The 26,187-nt window shown below is 45.0% G+C and overlaps 1 long non-coding RNA gene across 1 annotated transcript; it reads right to left on the bottom strand.

Annotated features, from left to right (window-relative positions):
- Positions 1–24,979: 24,979 nt before the first annotated feature.
- LOC147978513 (uncharacterized) lies at positions 24,980–25,724 on the bottom strand. Its single transcript, XR_015599594.1, has 2 exons — positions 25,340–25,724; positions 24,980–25,238 (listed from the first exon to the last, which is right to left on the bottom strand). It is a non-coding gene; the product is annotated as an uncharacterized LOC147978513 (long non-coding RNA).
- Between the last annotated feature and the right edge of the window lie 463 nt (positions 25,725–26,187).

The raw sequence follows: 26,187 nt of genomic DNA, 5'->3' as shown, positions 1-26,187 counted from the left end.
AGCTGGACATAGTTCGGCCAAGGTTCTCCGGACAGGGAGAGAGACCTTAATGAATTTAGCATATCTCCGAAAGGTGAGTGCTGAAAGATATCCGCGGAGGTGAACTCCATGATCAGCGCCCAGTCGGATTTGACGGGCACGGATGTGAGCGGCTCAGAGTCCGTGGCCGGAGATGAATCCAGTGGTTTAGCGACACGGCTCACGTAAGGGGTGAAGTGATTATCTGGCTCTATCGCCACTGAGAGTGCGGCCTCCATGGCGGGGTCTATCCCTCCGCTCTCGGATGGCGTGATTTGCTCCGGGTTGACGGTCGGAGTAGCTGCGGATGCGATATCCCGAACACTGTCCGACGGTAGAGTTACGTCTTTCTTGTCGCGACTGTGTGGCGCGTCCGGCATGGGCTCGAATCCGTCGAAGATCAAGTCTCCATGGATGTCTGCCGTGTAGTTCAAGTTTCCAAATCTGACCTGCTGGCCAGGGCGTAGCTTTCGATCTTCTCCAGATGGCCAAGAGAATAGGCCCACAGTGCGAAGCCGCCGAATACGAAGATCTATCCAGAGAGGAAAGCCTCAGCCTGGACCGCATCGCAAGCGATGATCGAAGGAGCCATCAAGCCTTATGATGACGACACAGTGGAACTCCCAATGAAAGCACCAATGTCGGTGTCAAAACCGGCGGATCTCGGGTAGAGGGCCCGAACCTGGGTAGACATCGTGCCCCTGCCTCCTGTTACCATCCGCCTTAGATGCACAGTTCGAGACCCCTACCCGAGATCCGCCAGTTTTGACACCGACATCAATAGTGGTAGAAGAGGATGTGATGGCGCACACACAATTAGGCAACGACAACCATTTGATCATGCCCAGCATGACCGCCGTTGAACTCGAGGTCAAAGCCGACCACTTGATACTTGTCCTCGACAAGCAACTACTCTATAGTGTGGACGGACCTCTCCACCAAGTCCGGCTCATTCGTTTACACCACCGAGAGGTCTTTCCCCCTCGCAGGGGTGTCCACTATGTGAGGCATGGTGAACTACCACCCGTCGTCGTCATCCGCTAGGAGCGCCATTGGTGCCGCTGGATACTTTCTCTGTACGTGTTGTTGTGGGTGTGCTTATTGCGTCGTGGGGCGTGAGAGATTAAGGTGAATGGCTAGGGGAATAAATGGGGGCCAGGCGACCTGGATTTTTGGCACGTCCGCATGACAGTCTTTGCAGCAGGTAACTGCATTATAATGCACGTAACTGCATCGTCGTGCCGTGCCCGGCGCAACCGCATGCATATGGCACCCCGAATGTACGTAATCATGCACCGGCCCCCAAAAGCTGGCAGCATGCACGAAGGGACGCGGGCAGAGAGCGCGAAGGGACGCGAGCAGAGCACGTCAGGGCCGCCTCAACCGTGAGCAACCACACACATAGATCAGCTGAACACGTGGGGAATGGCCGTCTACAAGCCGACTGGCGTTTGCAAGCCAGCGGCGTGATGTGAAACTATATATGTCGTGTTCCACACCACACAAGTGGGCGAACAATCGTTCGCGATGCTGCGTAGAGAGCGACCCACAGCCCACAGCCCAACTACACAACGTGAATAGAGCGAATCACATTCACATCAGCAGCATAACGCTTGACCGCACCCTAGCCGCCGCCCGCGCGTGTCTGTGGCTTGACCTTGACCACAACAACCTAGCCGCCCACTACCTTTGACTTCTATCCATCCCCGTGTCCGGTGGTGGCGGCTCCACTTCCACCTCTCAGCCATGTCCCTCTGCTTATATCCATCCCCAGGGTGACGGCGTTAGTGGTGCTGCTCGTGGAGGCGGAAGATGACCAGCGAGGCGCGACCATCTCTTCCCCCTACCGAGCGCAGATCCGTGCTGCAGATCTTCGATTTTTGATTCAATTTTTGCGCATGGATCTGAGGATTTGATTTTCGATTCAAATTTTGCCACAACTAATCTTCGGCGTTGTCATATTTCCTCTATCTTCCTTGCCTGCTCAGTTTTATTTTCGTCAGTTACTCAGTTGTTTGGTCTCAACCGAGACCCGAACCGAAGCATCGATGCACCGAACTCTCGGTTCCTATTTTTATAGGAAACCGACCGGTCTACCAAATCAAGAAACCGAAATTCATTAGAACCCGGAGCACCGAACCGTTCGGTTTGGGGGAACCGAACGCCCAGCCCTAACCGTCGCTGTGGCCGCGGCACACGTCGTCATAGAGGCGCAGAATGCGGAGATCTACGAGGAGTCCCACCGCTTTGAGAGGGGTCATTAGGAGTGGTAGAGGGTGTTTGAGCTAGCCGTTGCTAAAGGTGCAGCAGCGGCATGCACCAGATTCCACTTCCCCAATCATCGGTAGGCTCCTCCTCCTCTGCCTCTTACTGAGTGTGCTCGGTAGATGAGAGGCTGCTGGAAGTAGTACAAAGTCCCTCTATAGCATTAATATTTATGGGCTATTTTTTTCAGTTCATCTGACTATAGATATGGTTGAACTGTACTACATACTTAAAATTATCTAGTATATATAGTTGAACTGGCTATTTCAGTACGTGGTTGGCAACAATTGGGGACAAGTTTGTTCATTTCCGCTGTCGAGCTAAACTGTTTGTATAGAAGACAATTGCTTAATCTATGAATGGAATATATGCTTACTGAATTTCATTTCCAAGGGTATTACAAAAACACCCCAAAGAAGAAATGCGCCGCATAAGGAGAGCGCTAAAAAAGAAGAAAGAATAAAGGGCCGACAATTTATTGAGGAAAACTGGCAAAAAACCTACAAAGCACATAGCTAGACAAGGCCTAAAGCACACAATACATACAAAACACCGGAAGGGCAACAATCCACCATGCACCCGGCCGGGTACTCGAGTGCCATCGCCGCTACCAGAGTACACACTAAAAACCGTCGCAATAGTTCGAGCATGCCACAAAAATGTTTGTAAACCTCGATGACACCAGAGAGGAATGGCATGTCCGATAGAGAGAACCTATGCCACTCCGATCTCACGTGGTTTGCTGACATAACTCACTTGGCGCTCCTTGTATGTGAAGTCCTGCTGCTCATGACCGTTGACTAAAAACCGGGCTCAAACGGATGCACCACCAAAGACTTAATGCTCTCCACATGTTCTTAGCTCCTAATCACCCACATTTGGATGTTTATGGTGCTATGTAAACCGCCCCAATAATGGAAATATCACCAGTATTCTCTACAGGAGGAGTTTCTTAAGTTGGCTTGACAGTACTTGAAGAAGGAATAGGACTTGGCGGGTCAAGGTTATCCGCCGGGTTAACATCAGTGCTCATATCTTCGGTGACTGTTGCTTCGGCTTGTGGCCGTGGGTCATCTTGTTTATTGTGACGCACTTCAGGGTTTTCTGTGTTGGCCTCGGGAGTTACCAGCACCTGCTCTTCCAACTCAATGACTTTGGGGGCCTTGGAAGAGTCGGCAACTTTCCTTTTCTTGTGTTTTCTTTGGGCCCTGTGGTCAGAGTAAAAGATATAAAAACACATGGCAACAAAGTTAAGCTGTCAGTTATCAGGTAAAGTCACTCACCCTGGATTAATTACAAAAGTTGGTAGTTGAGTCAAGGATGAGCGCCTGAAGATGGTGGCGACTCCTGATAATTTGAGTCAAATGGGTTAAGAGGTTGTCTGATAAGACCCACTTTTGGTAAAGACAAGGTTGGGCTATGTGGCACCTCATTACGCTTGTGAGAAGGATTATGAGTTAACCTGGCCACCTATTCGTTAGTACTGTTGCTCCGAGTTTGGCATCTCATGTCACATTGGGCCTTTTTCAAAACAAATTTTGGGTCTAAAAGAGCATCTGGATGAGAAAATGGGACTTTCCACATGACAAAGGTAGATATATCATGGAAGGAGTGCTTATTTTGCATGAGGCTCTAAATTCAATTCATACAAAAAACAGAATGCTATGTAGTTCAAAGTTGATTTTGAAAAATCATATGAAAAAATTAAGTGGCCTTTTGTTCACAAAATGCTCATGTTGAAAAACTTCCCTGATAAGTGGTGTGATTGGGTGATGCACACCACGAGTGGGTTTAGGTGGGGGTGAAAGTTAATGACAGTGTGGGACATTGTTTCAAAACTTTCAAAGGGCTTAGGCAGGGGGATTTTCTCTCCCCTATGTTATTTGATCTAGCTGTAGATGCCATGGCTATGATAATGGATAAAGCTAGAACTGAAGGATACATTAAAGGGGTACTTACTGACATTCATGAGAATGGGGTGAAAATGTTGCAATATGCCGGTGATACTATATTCCTGATACAAGATGATGAGGAATCAGCTAGAAATTTAAAATTCATATTGACTGCATTTGAACAAATGTCAGGTTTGACAATACATTTTCATAAAAGTGACATCTATCTCTTTGGGGAAGCCAAAAGTAAGAGGAATTTATACCAAGAGATCTTCACATGTGCCCTTGGGGAAATGCCTTTGAAATATTTAGGTTTACCAGTGCACAATAAAAGAATTAGAAATAAAATGTGGAGGAATGTGACTGAAAAAATTGAAAAAAGATATGCTTGCTGGTAGGGCAGACTACTCAATATAGCTGGCAGAGTTACACTGGTACAATCCTGCCTAACAAATATCCCCATTTATATGATGTCTTTTTACCTAGTCCCTCCTGGAGTTAGGATAAAAGTGGACTTTTACAAAGCCAGATTAGTGTGGCAAGATGAGGAAGATAGAAAAAGTATCACTTAGTTAACAGGAAAACTTGTTGTCTTCCAAACCAACAAGGTGGGCTGTGAATAACAAATCTTGAGAATTTCAATATTGCTTTGCTTGCTAAATGGATTTGGAAACTTGATGATGAAGATGGAATTTGGCAAGAATTTATTAAATCTAAATACCTCAAAGACAAATGCCTTTCTGATGTCAAATATAAGAAGGGGGACTCACAATTCTGGTTTAGCCTTCTTAGAATTAGGGGGCTGGTTTACCCTCACATCAAGAAAAAACTTGGTGATGATAGAAATACAAGATTCTGGGAAGACTGGTGGGTGGATGATAAACCCCTGATGGAGGCTTACCCCTCACAATATTTCATTAGTAATGACAGGGAGATCATTGTCAGGGAAGTGATAGATAGGGGGGGGCTATGTCTTTTAGAAGAAATATTTTTGGGGACTCTCAAAAACTTTGGGATAGATTAAAAAGGAGGAGTGAGGAAATAATAATGTATGGAGGGAGGGATAAGCCCATGTGGATGTTGATGACAAACAAAAAAATTTCTGTGAAATCTTTATACTTGCATCTTGTTAAATCTGATGTTGGCTTTCCACAGAAATTTCTGTGGAAGGTGGATGTGCCTGCAAAAATTAAGTTTTTTCTTTGGCTCTTGAATAAAAAAGTATTCTAACCAGAGATAATTTACTAAAAAAAGGGGATGGAAAGGAGACAAACATTGTGTGCTGTGTGGGGAAGATGAGAATATAGATCACCTAATCTTCTCTTGTTCTGTTGCTAGACTCATTTGGAACTTGGTTGGGTGTGCTTTTGACCTTGAACTTATTCCAAAATATATGAATGATTGCTTTGGAAGCTAGTTAAATAAATTCAACAAAAATGATAAGAAAATGTTTTGACTGGTACCTCTGCTTTACTGTGGGCAATTTGGAATAGTAGGAATGATATTGTATTTGGCAGGAAAATCATAAACGACCCGATTGGGATCATCAAAAGAATGTGCAACTGGATCGCTGCCTGGGCTGTTTTGCAGAAAAAGGACTTAGGGGAAAGAACGATGATGCTGGGGGCAACACTTATCAAACAGTTGGAAAGTGAAATCCACAAAGCTGCGCAGGGGTGGTGCTTCGGAGTACCGAGACTACAAATGAGATGTTTTGGGGAGCAGAAGCTTCTACTTCTTCGGATCTTGCCATTTTTCTTTTCATGAGTTTTTAGCCTTCTCTCTTTTGGATGGAATGTAATAAACTTATGCGATATCCTCTTAGTTGGTCTGGTCTTTAGTTTGTGTAGGGAGAGTTGCCGCTGGGTGGCTAGGCCCTCTCCTAGTTCGAGTTATTTTGTTGTTTGGTTTGTATCAGAGTACTAGCCCCGCACTTCGACTTGGTTTTTCTAATGGAAATCAGAGGGTAAACCCTCTTTTACTCAAAAAACTCCTGGCGAGGCCGGTGGAAAGGGGGCTTCTATCCCGTCTGATGCAGTTATTCTTGGGGTTCCCGTGTAAGAGATCTATCTATGATGCTTAGCTCAGCCTACCTTCGATTCCTAGGGCGTCGCCCATGGATCCTCCAGTTTGGTTTCCTGCTTAGGGTCATGCAATGCCAATTTAGGATCATGTGAAAATGAATTCAGTCTATATCTGGTGCATGGCCATCCAAGTCAGCCTGTGCCTCTGCATATGCTGTCCTCATTTTTGCCTAAGTTTAGAAGTCTCCATCATGAATGAAAAGAAAACATGGAGAAAATAGTACTTTTCCATCTTGATATTTGCATCATTCGAAAAAGTAACGCCAATTTTTGCATAAACAATACATAGAGGATTGAGAGATGGTGGAACTGAATAAAAAACTAGGAGGTGTCTATTCATAATAGTACTTAGCCATACTAGTTTGTCAGCTTTATTTGCATTACTTGTTCGTCATGTATTCTATCTTTGTTAAGCAACTTCTTTCTGTTTAGATCTCTTTATGTCTGAATCTGGTTTGGCACATTTTCTATTTAGTTTTGCCGTATAGTTATCTTCTGATGGCTGCATGCAGCTTTTCACCCTTCAGTAAAGAGTTCTTTATTTGCTATTGATCCTTGTCACCTAGGAGTGTGGGACGCTGTACAAAAGCTACAGGAAATGGAAGAAAATAAATGTAGACGGGATGCCTGGAGGGCAGTATAGGACAAAAAGCATAAGTCCTGGGAGGAAGAGAAAAATAAAACGGTGGACATGACCAAGAATCAACTAGAACAGATAGAAAAGTGCATGGAGAAGATTGAGTTATGGGATGTAAAAGAACTAACTGCGGAGGATCTTGGAGAAAAAATGATTATGACAAAGACACCCCACAGGATCCACTGATAGAAGACAGCTACACGGAACCAGTAGATTACAATACCAGCCAGGATTCTGTGGAGTCTCTGGGATCCAAATTGTTCATTAATACTAAAGATGACAAGGACAAGGACAAGGATAAGGACAAAGATGGGCCTACTAGAAGAAGTGATAGGAACTTGGATAAAAAAGATGCTAGGATTGAAGATTTGGCCAAGGAAAGAGCTACTGACAAAGACAATTATGGTAAGTATCCTACCATTTCAGATGAAAGAATTTCCTTATTTGACATGGCAAAAAATGTGGGTGCTGAACTTGGATGCACTATTGATCTAGTTAATCAAAATCTAGACCTGATTGCCAATATGGAACAAGCTAGAAGAGATTTATATTTCCAAAACATTGAAAACCAAGAAGGTGAGACAAAAACAAAAAGCTCACCAAGTCCTATTGACACTGGTGATGCTGTATTGGAAGATTTATGTTCTGGAGATGTCCATTCTGACACAGAATTAGAACTGGATTACTATGATAATCTGGAAAAGATTTTCTCTAGCAATAGGAAAAAAGATTGGCACCTCAGCCAATAGTGCTGGGAAGCATGCCATATCAATAGGGGGCAATAAGAAAAGAAAAAAGAAACAATGATAGGTATGTTTTGGAAAGATAGAGGGATTAAATAGGAAACTAAAAGAGATTTTATTAGAGAAACTATTATAGAGAAACACTTGGATTTTGTGGGATTACAATAAACTATTAAAGGAGACTATTCCAAAAATGAACTCCATAACCTTTCTGGAGGAAATTTGTTTCTCTGGGAATGGATTGCTCCTAGTGGCAAATCTGGTGGTATCTTTGTTGGGATTAATAGTGACAACTGTGATCTGCTGCAGGTAGAAAAAGGGACTTACTTTGTAAGGATGCTGTTATTTGATAAAAAAGCTAAATTTAGCTGGAATCTAGTGACTGTGTATGGCGATGCCCAAAAAGAGGGAAAAGCAACCTTTCTAGTTGAATTATCCAGATTATATCAAGATAACCCTCTTCCTTGTGTCATTGGACGAGATTTCAATGTCATCAGAAATAGCTCTGAGAAAAACAAACCAGGGGGTACTGACCATTTCAGTTTTGTTTTTAATGCTATAATAGAACATGTTGGGCTTAGAGATATTCCTATAAGTGGGTGGAAATATACTTGGACAAATAATCTGCCACAACCTACTTATGAAAAGCTAGACAGAATATTGATATGCCCAGATTGGGAAGATAAACACCCTATGACCATGGTTACTGCACTCGAAAGGGAAATTTCCAATCATACCCCTTTGTTGTTGGACTTAGGTGAACAAAGAACTTCTCCATCCATTTTCAGATTTGAAAACGCCTGGATGCATATGGAAGGATTTGAAAAATTGGGAGGTTAATTGCAATGGGTCCAGCATGGACACCTAGCGAAAAAGCTTAGGAATATCAGACAGAAAATAAAAGGTTGGGTTTTAAATGCAAATGCCATGTATAGAAAAAGAAAAAAGGAATTATTAGCTATGTTGGATGTAATGGACAAGAATGCCGAATCTAGAGGTACTAATGCTCATGAGAGAGACATTCAAAAAGAGCGAAGGAGAGAATTAAAGGAGTTACTTAAGCTGGAAGAAATTAAATGGCTGTAGAGATATAAAGACAGAGAAATTAAAGAGGGGGATTCCAACACTAGGTATTATCATGCTAAGGTGAATCGGAGGAGGAGAAAAATAGAATTATTAATTTGGAACAAGATGGGAAAGTGATTGCGGGGGAAAAGAGCTTATGGATTACATTAATGAATTTTACAAAAATCTGTTTGGACAAGATGAGACTTCCAACATAAACATTAACATTCAAGGGGCTGAGGGGTTTCTCCCCAGGCACAAGAAGAGCTGATTAAAACCTTCTCTATGGAAAAGAATAAAAGTCCAGGATCAGGTGGATTTGCTATTGTATTTTATCAGAACTTTTGGGATATGGTAAAAAATGATCTGAAAAAGGATACTAGATGATTTTCACAGTGGAAGGGTAGACTTAACTAGAGTTAACTATGGGATTATTTCACTAGTCCCTAAAGTTAAGGATGCTAAAAAAATTAAAAAATTTAGGCCTATGTGTGTGTTAAATGTTAGTTTCAAAATCATTGCTAAAGTCTTGATGAATAGACTTATTAAATTGGTTAACCCTATAATCTCACCCATACAAACTGCCTTCGTAAAAGGTAGATATATCAAGGAAGGAGTGGTTATTTTGCATGAGGTTCTAAATTCAATTCATACAAAAAATAGAATGCTATGTTGTTCAAAGTTGGTTTTGAAAAAACATATGACAAAATTAAGTGGCCTTTAATTCACAAAATGCTCAGGTTGAAAAACTCCCTGATAAGAGGTGTGATTGGGTGATCTGCACCATGAGGGGGTGGGGTGAGGTGGGGGTGAAAGTTAATGACAGTGTGGGACATTTTTTCAAAACTTTCAAAGGGCTTAGGTAGGGGGATTCTCTCTCCCCTTTGTTATTTGATCTAGCTATAGATGCCCTGGCTATGATAATGGATAAAGCTAAAACTAAAGGATAAATTACAGGGGTACTTACTGACATTCATGAGAATGGGGTGAACATGTTGCAATATGCTGATGATACTATATTCCTGATACAGGATGATGAGGAATCAACTAGAAATTTAAAATTCATATTGACTGCCTTTGAACAAATGTCAGGTTTGACAATAAATTTTCATAAAAGTGACATCTATCTCTTTGGGGAAGCCAAAAGTAAGAGGAATTTATACCAAGAGATCTTCACATGTGCCCTTGGGGGAATACCTTCGAAATATTTACGTTTACCAGTGCAGACTGAAAAAAATTGAAAAAAGATGTGCTTGCTGGCAGGGCAGGCTACTCAATATAGCTGGTAGAGTTGCACTGGTACAATCTTGCCTGATAAATATCCCCATTTATATGATGTCTTTTTACATAGTCCCTGCTGGAGTTAGGAAAAAATTGGACATTTACAAAGCCAGATTAGTGTGGCAAGCTGAGGAAGATAAGAAGAAGTATCACTAATTAATAAGAAAACTTGTTGTCTTCCAAATCAACAAGGTGGGCTGGGAATAAAAAATCTTGAGAATTTCAATATTGCTTTGCTTGCTAAATGGATTTGGAAACTTGAAGATGAAGATGAAATTTGGCAAGATATTATTGAATCTAAATACCTCAAAGATAAATGCCTTTATGGTGTCAAATACAAGAAGGGGGGCTCACAATTCTGCTCTAGCCTTCTTAAAATTAGAGGGATGGTTTACCCTCACATCAAGAAAAAACTTGGTGATGGTAGAAATACTAGATTCTGGGAAGGATGGTGGGTGGATGATAAACCCCTGAAGAAGGCTTACCCTCACTCTATTTCATTAGTAATGACAGGGAGATCACTATCGGGGAAGTGATAGATAGGGGGTGAGGGCTATGTCTTTTAGAAGAACAATTTTTGGGGACTCTCAAAATCTCTAGGACAGCTTAAAAAGGAAGTGTGAGGAAATAATAATGTATGGAGGGAGGGATAAGCCCATGTGGATGTTGATGACAAACAAAAGTTTTTCAGTGAAATCTTTATACTTGCATCTTTTTAAATCTGATGTTGGCTTTCCACAGAAATTTCTGTGGAAGGTGAAAGTGCCTACAAAAATTAAGTTTTTTCTTTGGCTCCTGAATAAAGAAGTATTCTAACCATAGAAAATTTACTGAAAAGGGGTTGGAAACGAGACAAACATTGTGTCCTGTGTGGGGAAGATGAGAATATAGATCACCTATTCTTCATTGTTCTGTTGCTAGACTCATTTGGAACCTGGTTGGGTGTGCTTTTGACCTTAAACTTGTTCCAAAAGATCTGAATGATTGCTTCGGAAGCTGGTTAAATAAATCCAACAAAAATGATAAGAAAATGGTTTTGACTAGTACCACTGCTTTACTGTGGGCAATTTGGAATAGTAGGAATGATATTGTATTTTTCAGGAAAATAATAAACGACCCGATTGGGATCTTCAAAAGAATGTGCAACTAGATCGCTGACTGGGCTGTTTTGCAGAAAAAGGACACAGGGAAAAGAACGATGATGCTAGGGGCAAGACTCATCGAACATATGCCAAGTGAAATCTACAAAGCTTCGCAGGGGTGGCACTTCGGAGTACCAAGGCTACAAATATGATGCTTCGGGGAGCAGAAGCTTCTACTTCTTCGGATATTGCCATTTTGCTTTTCATGAGTTTTTAGCCTTCTCTCTTTTGGATGGAATGTAATAAACTTATGCGATGTCCTCTTAGTTGGTCTGGTCTTTAGATTTTGTAGGGAGTTGCTGCTGATTGGCTAGGCCCTCTCCTAGTTCGAGTTGTTTCGTTGTTAGGCTTGTATCAGACTACTAGCTCTGCGCTTCGACTTGGTTTCTCTAATGGTAATCAGAGGGGAAACCCTCTTTTACTAACAAAAATTTCCTCGCGAAGCCGATGGAAAGGGGACTTCGATCCCATCTGATGTAGTTATTCTTGGGGTTCCCGTGTAAGAGATCTATCTACAGTGCGCAGCTAAGCCTACCTTTGATTCCTACGGCGTCGCCCATGGATCCTCCAATTTGGTTTCCTGCTTAGTGTCGGTGTCAAAACCGGCAGATCTTGGGTAGGGGTCCTGAACTGTGCGTCTAGGCCGGATGGTAACAGGAGGCAAGGGACACGAAGTTTTACCCAGGTTCGGGCCCTCTTGATGGAGATAAACCCTACGTCCTGCTTGATTAATATTGATGATATGGGTGTTACAAGAGTAGATCTACCACGAGATCAGAGAGGCTAAACCCTAGAAGCTAGCCTATGGTATGATTGTATGTTGTGATTGTTGTCCTACGGACTAAAACCCTTCGGTTTATATAGACACCGGAGAGGGTTAGGGTTACACAAGGTCGGTTACAAAGGAGGACATATCCATATACGTATTGCCTAGCTTGCCTTCCACACCAAGTAGAGTCCCATCCGGACACGAGACAAAGTCTTCAATCTTGTATCTTCATAGTCTAACAGTCCGGCCAATGGAGATAGTCCGGCTGTCCGGAGACCCCCTAATCCAGGACTCCCACAGTAGCCCCCGAACCAGGCTTCAATGACGACGAGTCCGGCGTGCAGTATTATCCTCGGCATTGCAAGGCGGGTTCCTCTTCAAATTCTTTATACCTGTCAAAATAATGTCCGGTTCCTTGTGATGGTTTGTACTTCTTGGCTTCTACGCCCAATAATGGCGACTTTCTACGTGTCGAGCGAATGTGAAGAGCCAGGGTGTTTTCACATTTACCCCCTAGCTATGTAAATGAGCGGCCTATTTAAAAAGATGAGGATTCAGATCCAAATCACATCATCCTCCCTTGCCGAGTCTTCACCAGAGCGTACCCGACAGAGATCCATTCCACCATGGCTGGTCGACGCAGCTCCTCCTCTCGCACCCCTAGTTCCAAGCCTGGAGATTGGGAGAGATGTTCCATCCCGCACAGCAAATTGGTGATGCTTCAGTCCAAGGGATTTCTTCCCCCAGCGTCCTGGTCCCAGTTCGAGACGGGCTTGCCACTTATAATTGCGGAGAGCAAGCGGAGAGCCGTCCCAATCCCTCCAAGGGAGAGCGGGTATGCCTTGTCCCTTATCTGGTAAGAGGGCTCGGATTCCCAATCCATCCGTTTCTCTAAGGGCTTCTGCAGTTCTATGGCCTCCAGCTGCACAACCTTACGCCTACCTCCCTGCTGCATATCGCGGGATTCGTAACCCTTTGCGAGTTATTTTTGGGCTATGAGGCTCATTTCGCTCTGTGGAAGAAGCTGTTCTGCCTTGTGCCCCGTTCTAAGAAGGGATCAATATATCAAGTGGGCAGAGCCGAAGTGTGGCGTATCGCTGGGACCGGATACCTATCCGGGACCCCGAAGAAGACGTCCGAAGACTGGCCTTCAGAATGGTTTTATATAGAAGATGTCCCCCTTCCGGACCCTATTCGGATCGGCCTTCCCGGGTTTGACAATGCCCCTTTGAAGAAGCGCCAGAGCTGGCATCCACGGAGCCCCCTGGAGGAAGACGACCGGGACATTCTTTATCTGATGAGCCGGATAAGCTCTTTAGCTCGATCCGGATTGACCATGATCGAGGTCATGGCTATATGCATTATGCGGGGGTGCAGCCGCTCCAGTATAGAGGACACCCCATGTGGGATTTCAACGGGGAGGATGACACCACCCGCCACGGCCGCAAAGGGCCGGGATCGGCTGCTGATCTAATAAAGATCTTGTTCACTTTGTACAAGGGAGAAGAGGAGGAATTCCTCTGTGTCAACCCGCAGGGCGGATTCTCCATGTACAATCCTCCGAGCTGGGTAAGCGGAGATTTTTTCTCGCCCATCCGTTTCGTATTCTCGTAGTTTAAGTATTCATTCTAGCGATTTCATCGCAGGAGCTGCGTCAGGCAGTAAAGGAGATAAACAACCCTCCTCCACAGCCCGAGGACCCTGGACGGTCCCTTGACCCGGCCTCCCAGGAGGATCCGGACATATCCGTGGAGCTGATCGACGGGGTATTTTACCAAGGGAGTAATGGCAATACCTTGGTGGCCATTATGGCCGATTACCCTGGGCTAGTTCCAGCCGCACAGGTGACTGAGACTGAAGTCCCAGCACTTAAAAAGGGATCCGTCCTTGTGCTCTTTTTTATTGCCGTATAACAGCCCTGTTTTGCAGGGGAGGTCCTCGGGGCAGAAGGTCGAGCCTGTGGCAACTAGCCAACAAGGGGTCGCTAGGCCAGGCAGGCTGAAAAGATCCGTAGTCCGGATTGATGCACCGGCGCAGCAGTATAGCGCGCCGTCTTTATTGCAAGACATTATTTACAAAGGCATATTAACGCCCATGCCTTCTTTTCAGGAGAAAGAGCGCTCGCCAGACTATACCCGGAGAGGCTACCAACCGCACCTCCACAAGCCAGGCTCCAAGGCCGGACTCAGGGGTGGGAACGAGTACAAGGCGTGTACCGGGTGCTCTTCCGACAGAGGATACAGATAGACTGTCCGCCACCCATTCCGAGGTGGAAAGTGCCATGAACCATAGCCGTCGCCGGACTGTTCTTCGTGACGCTTGTTTCTCCCAAGAGGCTTTGGATGCCTTCAACTCGGGAGATGCGCACTTCCGTGCCGCTCAAAATGGTCTAGCCAGAGCCACGGAGCAGTATGTAAAAGACATACGGGTGAGAAAATTTGATGATTATATATATCAGTAGCCCCTGAGACTTGAAACAGTTAGGATAACTGATTTAAGGATCATTTGTTATGTAGGTTCTTACAGAAAAGAATACTCAACTGTCGCAGGAGCTGGAAGAGTGCAAGGCCCAACTTTAGGCCGCACTGTCCGCCGCAGGGGAGCCCAAAGAGACCCTGGCTGGTAACATATCCGTCAAATGATAAGTATCATATTAGAGTGCGGCTTTATATGCAAATATGAAGATAAAATTGCAGATAACGCTGGAGTAAATCCGGATAAGCAGCAGCTCATACGCCAGCTAAAGGCTGGTGAGAGCGTGCTAACGAGGGTGAGGCAGGAGAAGAATGATCTCCAAGATGCCAACACCAAGCTGGGCGTGGAACTAAAAGATGTTCGTGCCCAACTGTCGGATTCTGTTAAGGAGAATCGGCGGCTTCGACGTGGCATATTTAATAAGTGCTTGAACGAACTTTGAAAAAGAGTTCGGCGAGGAAGCTGGCTGATAGAGTTATGCCTGTAGGTATGCTAACAGGACGTCCTGCCGAGGAGATGCCTAGTTCAACGGGTGATCTTCTTCCCGAGCTCGCACAGTTGCACGAACGAGTTCGGCAGGTGATGCAAGGCGTTGCCTAGGCCTTGTGGCCGTCCGTCTCCATGCCCGAAGGCCTTGGAGAGCTTGCAGAAAAGCTGAAGGGAGCACGACGGTGTTTCCGATTGTGGAAGATATCAGCCTACCGTCAGGGCACCAGGGAGGCTTGGGCAATGGTGAAGACACGGTACAGGAAGGCTGACCCGAACCACATGACCGAAGTCGGACCTGTGGGGCCTGACGACAAGGAGATCCCTGTGAATTTAGTGTACGGCCAAGTACAATTGGCCGCAAAGTATTCCCAACAGGACTGTAGACTAGACAGCCTATTGGAGGGCATTGAAGAGGAATTCAACCAGTCAAATTGACTATGTAATTGTAAAGTGACATATATGATGTCTTCTAGCCGGGTTGTAGATCGTTTGTCGTGGCGGACCTTTTCGCTTCAACCTCGGGACCCGACAGTCCAGAGTGTATCCGAATACCCTCTCGGTTATATAAGAACCGAGGCATGCGTGGAGACCAGGCGTAGGGGTCATTAGTGCTTTATCAGACAAGTGCCCAACTAGTTATGTTATATTACATGGGTAGTAAGAAACATCTTCCAGAGAGAATAGTTCCGTTAAGGGTTCCTTTCCCTGGGTAGGCATGCCCTAAAGTGCATGTCCGGATTGCGACAAGAAGCACAGTAAAAACGTCTGGGGGCAGATATGGTTAATAAATAAAAGTCATCTTTTGTTCACCGACCGAATATTCTCTTAAGAACGCTAGCTTTCGGCTTCACCCAGTCTGAGGTACACGTCCGGCTGACCCGGCGGTAACAATCGCAGAGGTGCTCCCCTTATGCCCTAGCCGAATTAACGGGAACGTAGGGCATAAATACAAGAGCCAGGCAACCTAGCTTAGCCAAAACTTAAGTCATATCGATGCATATAATGGTGAAAAAAGGTACATGCAGAAGTATAACGCATGTGTTGGGCGTGATGACCAGGTAAATAATTTAAGCTTCTGTGAAAGAAGCCCCCAGGTGTAGATAGTGCGGCTAGCACCTCTGTAGTGTACAAGTGAGGCACAAGGTGACCCTTTAAGGCCTAGAGGAATAACAGAAAGAAAGGGAAACAAGACAGACGACGCATATGCAGAAAATGGACAAAGGGAGGGGACTAACATAAAGTCCGGTGCTAGGTGTAGAATCTTCGGAGCCTGGCTGTGTTCCATGGGTTCGGCTCGAGTCGACTAGTCGATGCATCCCGCAGTCGGTATGCTCTGCCGGTCAGAACTTGATCGATGATGAAGGGACCTTCCCATTTGGGCTCTAGCTTTTTCTGTTTCTTATCCGGCAGCCGGAGAACTAGTTCACCAACGTTATAAGTTTTTCTGCTTTGGTATCTGCGAGCCTGTTGCTGGTAAAATGCGGAACGGGCTTTGGCTACGTCGCGCTCTTTCTCCAAGGTGTCCATACTGTCCTGCCGATCGAGCTCCGCTTCTCTTTCTTCGTACATGCGCACTCGAGGTGAGTCATGAATTATGTCACAGGGCAGGTCTGCCTCTGCGCCGTACACCATAAAAAATGGTGTGTATCCGGTACTACGATTCGGCATGGTCCGCAGCCCCCAGAGTACGGAGTCGAGCTCCTCTACCCAGTGCGTGTCAGACTCTGTTAAGGAGCGCACTAGTCTGGGTTTAATGCCGCTCATTATAAGACCATTTGCTCGTTTGACTTGACCGTTGGTTTGTGGGTGGTAGACTGAAGCATATCGAGCTTGATGCCCATTTTGCTGCACCAGAGTTTTACCTCGTCGGCCGTGAAGTTCGTGCCGTTATCAGTGATGATGCTGTGGGGGACGCCGTAGCGATGTACAACCTCGGATATGAAATCTATCACCGGTCCCGATTCGGCTGTTTTAACCGGTTTGGACTCTATCCATTTGGTGAATTTATCCACCATGACCAATAAGTATTTTTTCTTGTGGGTTCCACCTTTAAGGGGTCCAACCATGTCAAGCCCCCCAGACCGCAAAGGGCCATGTAATGGGGATTGTTCGGAGTGCGGTGGGTGGCATATGGCTTTGATTTGCAAAGAGCTGGCAACCGGCGCAACGCTGGACTAAGTCCTGTGCGTCTGCCCGGGCCATTGGCCAATAGAATTCTGTACGGAAGGCCTTGCTCAGAAGACCCCGGGCTGTGGCGTGATGACCGCCGTGTCCGGCATGAATTTCTGCCAAAAGGTTCCGTCCTTCCTCTTCGGAGATGCACCGTTGAAGGACTCCGGTAGCGCTTTTTTTTGTACAATTCTCCCTCGTGGACCCTGTAGGCCTTTGATCTCCGCACTATGCAGCGTGCCTCATTTTGGTCCTCCGGTAGTTCCTGTCTAGTTAAGTAGGCCAGAATGGTTCTTTCCACGGGGCAATAATGGCCATTATTTCATGGGCTAATTGTGTTATTTCGGTGGCGGAGCCTCCGATTGTGTCAGGGAGTTCGGTATCGGGTATTTTGGCCAGGTCCGGACTGTTGTTACCGGTATCCCCTTCCCATGCTACGGATGGCTTGAAAATCCTTTCCAGAAAAATGTTGGGAGGGACCGCGTCGCGTTTGGCGCCAATGCGGGCAAGGATATCCGCCGCCTGATTGTTTTCCCGAGCCACATGGTGAAATTCGAGCCCTTCGAACCGAGCTGACATTTTTAGGACAGCATTGCGACAAGCGGCCATTTTTGGATCCTTGGCATCAAAATCTCCATTTATTTGGGATATCGGGAGGTTTGAATCCCCGCGCATCTCTAGGCGTTGAATGCCCATCGATACTGCCATCCGGAGACCATGGAGAAGGGCCTCATATTCGCTGTGTTGTTGGAGTCTGTATACATTATCTGCAGTACGTATTGAATGGTGTCTCCTGTTGGGGACGTCAAAACGACGCCAGCCCCTAGACCAGCCAACATTTTGGAGCCGTCGAAGTGCATGATCCAGTTTGAATATGTGCCGTACTCTTTAGGGAGTTCGGCTTCCGTCCATTCGGCGACGAAGTCAGCCAAAACTTGCGATTTAATAGATCGCCGTGGTTTGTAAGTTATGTTGAACGGGAGGAGCTCAATGGCCCATTAGGCAATCCGGCCCATCGCGTCGCGGTTGTTTATAATATCGTTAAGTGGTACTTCCGAGGCTATCATTATCGAACACCCTTGAAAGTAGTGTCGCAGCTTCCGGGATGCCATAAATGTCGCGTACGCTATCTTTTGATAATGCGGGTACCGTGATTTTCATGGGATAAGGACTGTGGACACGTAGTAAACCGGCTTTTGAAGGGGAAATTTGTGTCCGTTCGCTTCTCACTCGACGACAAGCACTGCGCTTACTACTTGATGAGTTGCCACAATGTATAATAGCATTGGTTCGCCGGTGTTTGGCGTGGCCAGGACTGGGTTTGTTGCCAATATGGCTTTTATTTCGTTCAGTCCGGCTGTGGCGGCGTCTGTCCACTCGAAGTGTTTGGTGCGCCGTAGGAGGCGATAAAGTGGTAATGCCTTTTCTCCCAAGCGGGAGATAAAGCGGCTTAGAGCCGCCACGCATCCAGTTTACTTTTGTATTTGTTTGAGGTCAGTTGGGGTAGCCAACTGTGACAACGCTTGGATTTTGTCCGGATTAGCTTCAATACCTCTAATGGAGACGATGAATCCCAGGAGCTTTCCTGCTGGTATGCCGAAAACGCATTTTTCCGGATTGAGCTTGATGTCATATGTTCAGAGGTTGTCGAATGTGACCCTCAAGTCGTCTACTAGGGTGTCGACATGCTTGGTTTTAACGACCACGTCATCCACGTATGCCTCCACTGTTTTGCCGATCTGGTTTGCCAGGCATGTCTGAATCATGCGCTGATATGTTGTACGAACGTTTTTTAGCCCGAAGGGCATTGTGTTGAAGCAGAATGGGCCGTATGGTGTGATGAATGCCGTTGCGGCTTGGTCTGGCTCTGCCATTTTGATTTGATGGTAGCCGGAGTATGCGTCGAGGAAACACAATAAATCGTGTCCTGCGGTAGCATCGATGATTTGATCGATGCGGGGGAGGGGGAAGGGATCCTTTGGGCAGGCCTTATTAAGGTCCTTAAAATCGACGCACAAGCGCCAGGATTTGTCCTTCTTTGGCACCATCACCAGGTTTGCTAGCCAGTCCAGATGTTTTATGTCTCTGATGAATCCGGCCTCCAATAGCTTGGCTAGTTCCTCTCCCATGGCTTGCCTTTTAGGCTCGGAGAAACATCGAAGAGTCTACTTGACTGGCTTGAATCCTTTTAGGATATTTAGGTTGTGTTTAGCTAGCCTGCGTGGGATTCCTGGCATGTCTGAAGGGTGCCAGGCAACAATGTCCTAGTTCTCGCATAGGAACTCTCACAGTGCGGCGTCAAACATCAGGGTTTAATTGTGCCCCGATGGAAGCTGTTTTTGTAGGGTCCATTGGATGCACTTGGAATTTGACTATTTCGTCCGCCGGCTTAAAGGAGGTGGACCTGGATTTTTTATCGAGTATCACGTCGTCCCTGTTCACGTGGAGCGCAGCGCAGTTAGTTCTTCGGCCGCTAGGGCTTCAGATAGTGCCTCAAGGGCCAGTGCAGTTGTCTTATTTTCGGTGCGGAGTGCTATGTCTGGATCACTAACAAGAGTGATGATTCCGTTGGGCCCGGGCATTTTGAGCTTCATGTACCCGTAATGGGGTATGGCTTGGAAGATTGTAAACGCCTCCCGCCCTAATAGAGCATGGTATCCGCTGTTGAACGAGCCCACTTGGAATGTAATTTCTTCGGACCTGTAATTATCCGGCGTGCCGAATACCACGTCTAGTGTGATTTTTCCAGCGCAGCGTGCTTCCCGACTGGGGATGATTCCTCTAAAGGTTGTGCTGCTTTGCTTAATGCGGCTCCAGTCTATTTCCATCTTTTGAAGAGTTTCCTCGTAGATGAGGTTTAATCCGTTGCCGCCGTCCATGAGTACCTTGGTGAGTCGAAAGCCGTCCACGATTGGACTGAGGACCAGTGCGGCTGGTACTCGGGCTGTTCGGAATTTAGGTTCGTCACTGGCATTGAAGGTAATAGCCATGTCACTCCAAGGATTTGTTTCTACTATGTGGCAGATTTCGGACGTGCTGCGGAGTGTTCGCTTTCGTCTTTTATTTGACGCGAAGGTCTCGAACACCGTTAAGACCGTACTGTTGTCCTTGGGGTGGTGCTCTGTGGTTTTTGGGAGGAGTAGATCCTCACCACTTTTGGCCACCTGCCAGAGTATCCAGCATGCTCTAAGGCTGTGCATTGGTATCGCATCCGCTGTACTATGAATTTTGCAGGGTCCGTTGAGCCATCCCTCCAGTACGGTTCCTTGCCCCGTGGAGGGCTTTTTCTTTTTGGTAGTTAACCCAGGTGTATTGTGATAATGCGCCCTTTTATTTTGGACTGGGTTTGTATTCAGGGCCGGATTATCCCAAAATTTTATTTCGGTTTTCCAGGCGCTTTCCATCGCACAATACTTTCGTACTATGGACACCAAGTCGGCAAAGCGTGTAATTTCGCAACGACTTATGGCGTTGAGGATTCCCTTGTCCGTGCAATTATTGCAGAAGAGTGAAATTGCGTCTTCCTCGCGGCAGTCCTTTATCCTGTTCTTGACCAGGAGGAATCTGGCCCAGTAATGGTGTACTATTTCTACGGGCTCTTGCCTAATTTGGGATAGATCGCGTATGTTTGGGTGGGTGGGTGGAATTGAATCCGCATCCTCACCCAATCTGAGGCTCAGTGGCCAAGGAGTTTCCGAACTTGAAAGTTTGGATTCTTGGATGTTTTCCGGTAAATCTGGCCCGCTGCCTGATTCTGGGTTCAGGCTTTGAGTGACATCCACCCCTCCGCGGGTATCCGGTTTGGAGGGATCAGGAATCCGAACGTAGCTAGTCCTTAAGATAGATGAAGTTTTGTCGCATTGTTCTTTCACCACTGCAACGTGATGGGTGATCTGGGGAGAGTTGATTTCTCTTAGATCGGGTTTAGGTCCAATCTTATCGTAGTCTGTAGCGACTCCCAGGGCGGCGATACGATCCAAGAGCTCGTTCAGGGAAAAGAGCTCCATTGGATCTAACTGCTTGACGAGTTCCGGGTTGATGTGAAGATTTCTTTCGATGACCCGGGAAGTCATCGTCGGCGCAGCAGCCGAACAGGCGGTCATAAGAAAACCACCTAGCCGGAGAGTTTGGCCGATAGCCAGAGCTCCCTCAGCGATTGTGCCGTATTTAAAGACGGGACAAGACATCCTTCCTTGTGGCGATGGCACAACGGAACTCTCAATGAAAGCACTAATGTCGGTGTCAAAACCGGCGGATCTCGGGTAGGGGGTCCCGAACTGTGCGTCTAGGCCGGATGGTAATAGGAGGCAAGGGACACGAAGTTTTACCCAGGTTCGGGCCCTCTTGATGGAGGTAAAACCCTACGTCCTGCTTGATTAATATTGATGATATGGGTGTTACAAGAGTAGATCTACCACGAGATCAGAGAGGCTAAACCCTAGTAGGTAGCCTATGGTATGATTGTATGTTGTGATTGTTGTCCTACGGACTAAAACCCTTCGGTTTATATAGACACCGGAGAGGGTTAGGGTTACACAAGGTTGGTTACAAAGGAGGAGATATCCATATACGTATTGCCTAGCTTGCCTTCCACGCCAAGTAGAGTCCCATCCGGACACGAGACGAACTCTTCAATCTTGTATCTTCATAGTCTAACAGTCCGGACAATGGAGATAGTCCGGCTGTCCGGAGACCCCCTAATCCAGGACTCCCACACTTAGGGTCATGCAATGCCAATTTAGGATCATGTGAAAATAAATCTAGTCAGTATCTGGTGCGTGGCCGTCCAAGTAAGCCCGTGTCTCTGCCTATTCTGTCCACATTTTTGGCTAATTTTAGAAGTCTCTGTCACGAATGAAAAGAAAACAAGGAGTAAATAGTACATTTCCATCTTGATAGTTGCATGGTTCGAAGAAGAAACGCCAAGTTTTGCATAAATAAGTCACAGAGGATTGAGAGAGGGTGGAGCTGAACAAAAAAATTAGGAGGTGTCTATTCATAATAGTACTTAGCCATGCTAGCTTGTCAGCTTTATTTGCATCACTTGTTCGTCATGTATTCTATCTTTGTTTAGCAACTGCTCTCTGTTTAGATCTCTTTATTTCTGAATCTGGTTAGGCACATTTTCCATTTAGTTTTGTCTTATAATTATCTTCTGATGGCTGCATGCAGCTTTTCACCCTTCAGTAAAGAGTTCTTTATTTGATGTAGATCCTTGTCGCCCAGGAGTGTGGGAGGCTGTACAATTATGCAGTGCTGCTGGTGTGAAGGTTATTATCCTTTATGGTTTATTTTTCTTTGATCTTATATTCTTTCCATCCATTTCTACTTCAAATGTTCCTTCCATGGAATCTCAACTGATTGAGTTTGTAATATGAGATTCAGATCATACAGTGTGCAAATATGTCAATGAGCCAAGGTTCAAATGCTTTTAGACGTGAATTTGATAAAACGGATCATCTTAGGTACTAATAGAAGTATTTACTTCCAAAATTCCAATTTCTCCTTCATGTGGCCATGTTACAGATATTTGATTTAAAAAATCTTTACTAAACATGATTAGCCTATGTTACAAATATTTGATTAAAAAATTCTGTTTCAACATAATTTGGATTTTGTTACGGTCTGGTTCATTCTCACCGTTGTTTAATCTTTTAGTTTGGGGGTGTGTATCTTCTGTATATTGATAACTATCTATTTCTAGTAGGGTGAGTGTCCTAAAGAATCAGAAGATTGCTGGAAAAAATGATGATCTGATACTGCCATGCTATTTCTACTGGCCTCTCGGCTGGTGCCTTATCACTCGTTCACCAGTCTCCATCCTCACCATGGTCTCTGTACTCAAGAAGGGCGACCTCTACAAGTTCTAGTTGGTTCCTAAGTGACCCCTCACAGGAGAGGTTTTAGCCTGATCTGATGGAGCTGAGAGGTCTCTACGCAAGTTTAGCTAATTTCCTTTATTGATCTGTAGCAGCATAGCTGATTTGTCACGGTAAAAGAGATAGGGCGGTCTGATTGTGCAACATGAACTCTACATATCTATAGCTCTTAGTTCTTGTACACTAACCATTTCCACAGGAAACCATTAATTAGAGATGTAAAACGAACGGCTTATAGCATTCTGTTTTCCAACTGTTTATATTTTTAGAACTCTATTATCAAAATTCTAATCCTGAGTAATGCTGCAACTGGTCAAAGGAAGAAGTTGAACCTGAAGAAGTGCAGGGAAGAATTACAGCTGTGTGTTGTCGGCTGGTTCAGGGGATGTGCAGGATGGGCACGGCCGCGCGGGTGCCGGGGCAGGCTGCACTAGTGATCTCACGGATGGATGCCACGCTGCGAGGGCAGGCTCCTGGGCGCCCGCTATATCGATGACAGATTCGACGCTGCGAGGGCAGGCTGCTGGGCGCCCGCTACGTTGATAACGGATTCCACGCTGTGAGCGGCAACAATCGGCGATGGCGATCGTGCAACGAGGCGACGGTGTTGGTGGGCAGCGTCCGACGCGGTGGTGACGCAAGGAAGACAAAAGTCGAGGTCAAGGGCGAGGGAGCCGATTTGATTGAGTTTCCTTAGTTTGCAAGCAGATCGCATGATTGTAGGGAAACACGAGACTGGTAGTTGGAATACTCCTCTGCTGGTGGAGTACGGTCAGTCATTAAAAATTTCTAAGTCCACACCACCCCTTATTAGATTAATGATGGTCATTATATTGAGATTTGTGGGACTAATCGTGTGGTGCTGATCGGGTGGTGTGGTGTTGTGGGGGCTAATTATGGGGTGTGCATAAGAAAGTTCTTGTTTGATTGTTTAATATTAGTGGATGGATGGAAGTGGAGAAGCTGGGTGGATGTTGATCAGAATTTATTTCAAAATGGTACTTTTTTATACTCCTTCTGTCCCAAAATAAGTGTCTCAAGTTTAGTACAACTTTGTACCAGTGGCATACCCAGGGGTGTGCCATGGCACACCTAGATTTTTGGAAAACATTTTTTTCACCATGTAAAAATTAGCTTATTTTTAAGGCCCATGCAACTTAACTGAAATAGACTTCAATTTTTTAAAGTGTGCACACCCCCCATTTTATTTCTAGGTCCGACAATGCTTTGTACTAAAGTTAATAGAAAGTTGAGACACTTATTTTGGGACGAGGAAATACTAGATAATTTTATGAAATGTTGTGGCTGTATACATCACTGCCACAATATTTGTGAACTATATTAAAATTGTCAGAAATTATTCATAGATTGGTACAACTTCAAAAAAATGTTTTGAAGTGCTTCTATTCCAGTGATTTTTTTGTAAGAACGAATGAAATGTGCCATGTCTTCCCAGTTTATTTTCAAAGTATTTGTTGTGTGAGAAACTGAGAACCAGGGGTCTGGAGGACAGATGTGGAGACTGTTGTAATTTTGCAAGGACACACTGCTTTCAGGGGGCAAAACGCAAACGTTACAAGGGAGCATATGTAAATAGATTAGCGAATCGATCCTGTCCATTCCATGCAGATATGACGCGCCACATGGTTCTGTAGCATGGTATCATCTCATGGACGATATCACTGGATACTTGCCCCATGGCTCCGTGTTGCTGAGTACTATGTTGCGAGGTCTCATCAAAAGTTGCACTGGCCGAGTGTTTTGGGGATGCTGAGTATTTTTGTGACAGCTCTCGGCAAACAAGACACTCTATCAAGTGCTTGCTTTTACCGAGTGTGGTTCTCATCAAATAGGTGGTTTGCTGACATCCCATAAAATAGATCTTGGCAAAGACTATGACACCCGACAAACACAAAATTTTGATTAGTGTTTATTATAGTGAGTATTAGGAATAGAACAAGCTATATATGTTTGTTTTCAAGACTTTTGATTTAATTCAGCATTCCATTTAATGAGAAGTGAAAGTCATCTATTGAGGCCATGTATGTCGATGGACAACTAAATATCATGCTAAACACAAAGAAACATGCATGCAGTCCTTTTATTAATAACAACATTAAAAGTAAGATACATTATTGCAGAGGTCCCATGATAAAGGATCAATACCATACTCTTCCTTTGTTCATTAAGACTGCCTTATTTTCTTTTGGGGATTAAGACTGCCTTAGACTAAGTGCTCCATCATAACACTCCTTTCCTTATTTGACCAGACCAGCCTTACGCTGAGTGTTCTGGAGGTGGTGGCGCACTATAATCTGGAACGATGAAACCTACATATGAGATTGAGTTCCTCGTAAGTAATTAATTTCATTTATATAAGTGAGGAAACTATATCAAAATGCTAGTAATATATTTAATCATATTAACACACCTGCGCAATTAGTCCTTGGGTGCAATCCGTTGCCGCACCAATATGTAACATGAGCCGACTTGGCTAGACTGATCTTATGCAAATCCGCGTGCGTGAATTTCTGGCATATAGCATGGATGTTTCTCGATTCTCTTACTATTTGGCAACATTTCCTATGGGGGTCAGGATGCTGATCACCGTAATTTTTCAATATGTACCTCTTGCAATACTCCATCACCTCATTTTTCTCCCTTTGTGGCATGATCGTCTGCTCGTACATGATAGGAACAAGAAGTGAAGGCCAGTAAAGCTAGGAGGCAGAACACCCACATTACTTTAGAACTAGCCATCTTTCTTGTGGAAGATGTAAACACTAGGTAGGTGTGTTGATCAATCTTTGGTTATGAAAAACTTCTACACCACATGGTTTTTTATATGGGCTGTGGTGGTGAGCACACTTAAATACAAGATCTCTCCAACCAAAAAATCTACATGTAGATTTCATTTGTTGGATAAGATCTTAAATCTTATGGATGGCCTTGCGATATCTTATAACCATATTGAATGCTCCCAGGCCAAAAAAGTGCTAAAATTGATTTTCTAAGATTGGTATATTTATTAAAGCATTAATAAGACTAACCATATCATGCTAGGATATGCCCTCATTTTATATAGAGATAAGTTTATTGCATATTTGCATTTAGTGTTGCCCGATTACATGTGTAATTAATCTAGTGGGTGCACTACATAGATATCCAGATTTACTATTTAGCTATAGTTTTTATTAGATGCCCCGTTACGTCATTGTCGTAGAGGCCAACTGGAAGCTAAGCAAACTATTTGAAGGTTTTTTGCTCAACTCTCTGGGA

Source organism: Triticum urartu, chromosome 3A (assembly GCF_056163025.1).
Source record: "Triticum urartu cultivar PI428250 chromosome 3A, HENAU_Tu73, whole genome shotgun sequence".
In the NCBI taxonomy this organism is placed as follows: Eukaryota; Viridiplantae; Streptophyta; class Magnoliopsida; order Poales; family Poaceae; genus Triticum; species Triticum urartu.
The sequence above is the reverse complement of the archived record's forward strand: the minus strand, read 5'-3'. Positions and strand labels throughout refer to the sequence as shown.